This window comes from Octodon degus, unplaced genomic scaffold (genome assembly GCF_000260255.1).
Source record: "Octodon degus isolate 3935 unplaced genomic scaffold, OctDeg1.0 scaffold00241, whole genome shotgun sequence".
Taxonomy (NCBI): domain Eukaryota; kingdom Metazoa; phylum Chordata; class Mammalia; order Rodentia; family Octodontidae; genus Octodon; species Octodon degus.
Genome location: NW_004524817.1, coordinates 1129621 through 1132879, shown reverse-complemented (window position 1 = coordinate 1132879; position 3259 = coordinate 1129621). Strand labels below are relative to the sequence as shown.

Genomic DNA, 3259 nt, shown 5'->3' with positions numbered 1-3259 from the left:
CCCAGTGCTGCAATTACAGGTGTGTACCACCAAACTCAGTTTTGGGGACTGGCAAGGCATGCAGTACAGGGGATCGAATTCAGGACCTTGCACTTGCCAAGCAGGTACTTAGATAGCCGAGCTATCTTCCCAGACCCTAATTTTTCTATATTTACTCTTCCAAACCAGAGAAACTTGCTTTCATAAAAGTGTCTGATTTCTAAAATACAATAGACAGCTTTTCACCATCTTCCGCCTTGACTGCCGGCTGCCACCATGAAGGTGGAGCTGTGTAGCTTCAGCAGTACAAGATCTACCCGGGACACGGGAGACGCTACTCCAGGACCGACAGGAAGGCCTTCCAGTTTCTGAATGCAAAATGCGAGTCTGCATTCCTTTCCAAGAGAAATCCTTGGCAAATAAACTGGACTGTCCTCTACAGAAGAAAACACAAAAAGGGACAGTCGGAAGAAATTCAAAAGAAAAGAACAAGACGAGCAGTCAAATTTCAGAGGGCCATCACTGGTGCATCTCTTGCTGACATAATGGCCAAGAGGAATCAGAAACCAGAAGTTAGAAAGGCCCAAAGAGAACAAGCTATCAGGGCTGCCAAGGAAGCAAAAAAGGCTAAGCAAGCATCTAAAAAGACAGCCATGGCTGCTGCTAAGGCTCCCACAAAGGCAGCACCTAAGCAGAAGATTGTGAAGCCTGTGAAAGTTTCTGCTCCATGAGTTGGTGGAAAACGCTAAATTGGCAGATCAGATTTTCAAATAAAGATCTGTAATTCTAAAAAAAAATAAAATAAAATAAAAATAAAAAAATAAAATACTATAGATAAATAAAATATAATGGCTATCATTGATTGTATACTGTTTCTAATATTGCACATATTGCTTAGTACTCAGGGCCATGGCAAAGTGCACCATACCTACCTTATAATGAAATTGCGTTTTTGTGATTCCTGATTGCATGTCCAAAGTCACAAAGTCAGTAAATGAGGAATAACAGGTTGAATAATGATGTTCTGAGAATCTCAGCCTGGATGACAACAAATTTTTCTTAAGAAAACAAACAGGCTCACACCACACGCACTACACACACGGAGGTAAAATGTAAAACTAACATGGCCTGTGGAAGAGGACCTGGTCTTTTATAACGGTGGAGGTCGTCCGGGCTCTCTTAGCAGAGGGCTGAAGAATCTGCTCTGAGCCTCAGCTTTCCTCTATCATTTCCTCTGCTCACAATGGATGTACAACTCAGTTGGCAATAACTGCTCTCTCTCCACAGTGGTAGGTCTCACTACTATAATAATTTTAAGAGTTTTTCCAAAGTCAACTCTGCTTGTGATGGGACCTCCTGAATCTCATCCGTGACTTGTCCTCGGGTAGCATTCACTGTGCCAGGGATGCCCTGTTGCCAGGGCTGCTGAAAGTGCTGCATCGGTGGAGCACAGCAGGGCACACTCTGCCCCTGGGGAAGCTGAAAGGGACCTGCCTTCCTGCTGCGGGGCTGCCCTCCTGCGCCCTGGTGCAGCTGTGCCGCCGCCACGGCCACCTGGGCCGGCAGCCGGTTCAATAGCGGGATATCCTGTTCTGCGCTCTGCCGCAGAGCTGTCCAGGTCGCCGCTTGCAAAGTGAATTGTGACTTTCCAGGGTTTTAAGCTTGCCAAGACCAGTTAGTAAAACACAGTTCGGGGTTAGACTAACTCCAAATCTCCTGGCTTTCTTTGTTAAATGAAATATTAGAGAAGGACAAATACATTTGTGGGAGTAATGTGTTCTAATGGAAGAGGTTCTGTTGAAACATAAATTATCAGAAAAAATTTTGATATGTAAGCCAAGGCATGTGTTTTAAAAAGTCCACTAAAATGTACTAGCTCTGTGCCTCTGTTCCTCCTGTATGACCAAGCAGATTGTTCTCACAGGCAGTAGGTAAAGTAAATGCTGAATGTCAGAGTTAAGTTCAAAGTTTAGGGGACTGTTCTTCCTTTGGAATTGTCTGAATGCACTAGGCAAAGACAGAGCAAGAAAACAAAACAGAATAACACTTAAAAAATGATGAGAGCAAAAAATAGTAGTTCCTGAGATGGTGAATTCTGCCACTCCCAGATTCCACTGTGGAATAAATTCATGTGCCAATTCGTTTGGACGACTGTTAGGTGCCACAACATCGAAGAATCCTCCTGAGCCCTGTTACTCCTGACCAATTTGTCTGTACTTTACATCGATTACCTGCAGCTCTGACTCTTGTATCCTGTATATCAGTCTTTTAGGCAAGCTTCAGCATTAATGTTTTCACGTTTCAAAGTCCTGGCTTTCTCATTAAAATGCTTGATATACTTTGACTCATTTAAAATTAATCGTATGCTGCTCCCTTTCATTCTTCCTCAGTTCCTCTTTGTTTTAAGGAGGATCACTAATGTATGTTGAAGAAACAGTGTTACTTCATTCAGATAAAAACAGTTATCTCTGAATAGGGAGTGAATTCATTCTACTTTTTTTTTTTTGGAACCAGTAATTGAACTCAGGCCCTTGTGCTTGCCAGGCAAGCACTTATTCTACTGAGCTATCTCCCCGGCCAGAAGCCATTCTATTTTGAAGATGCTGGTCTACCAAATTCAAGTCAATTCCTGTACAAAGATGATTTCATCTTCTCATAAAGTTGAGTAACGACAGATGTAAGATTTCGTAATTAGAATATCTAGACTTGTGCTCGCTTCGGCAGCACATATACTAGAATATCTAGACTTGCACACAGCTTTACAATTTTAAAATTTCCTGCATGAACATCTTGAGAGTGAGAGAGTGAATTCATTTCTGAGCGCAGCATGCACATGGCCCTTTCTGGACACCTCAGTCTCTGTCCCCACCAAAGGGGCTGATCCGGGTCGAGCAGCTTTGGGTTGTGGATGATGCTGATGGCAGGAGCTTTTTCCACTTTGGGATCAGCACTTCTTTTTCTGATGCCAAATCAGAATCCAAATGACTAACACTCTGAGATCTACATAAAAATCACATTTGCCAAGAAATCAAAACTTTGTTAAGAAAATATTCACTTAAAAAGACTGATTTATTTGGAAATCTACATTTTTATGCAAATCAAATGAAAACATTGAAAATCACAGTTCACTTTTTTAGTTTTAAAATGACGGAATATGAATAATAAAATTAAGTTAGAGCATGAAAGATTTAATCTTTCACAGGCTCAAAAAGAAAGAACAACTGTTTACTACCACCAAACTGCATAAATTTAAGCCTATTAGTCTCCAATATTCTTTTTT

At 41.5% G+C, this 3259-nt stretch overlaps 1 pseudogene; it reads left to right on the top strand.

Moving 5' to 3' along the window:
* The first annotated feature begins 255 nt into the window (after positions 1-255).
* On the top strand, positions 256-764 carry LOC101588986 (annotated as a pseudogene).
* Positions 765-3259: the final 2495 nt, after the last annotated feature.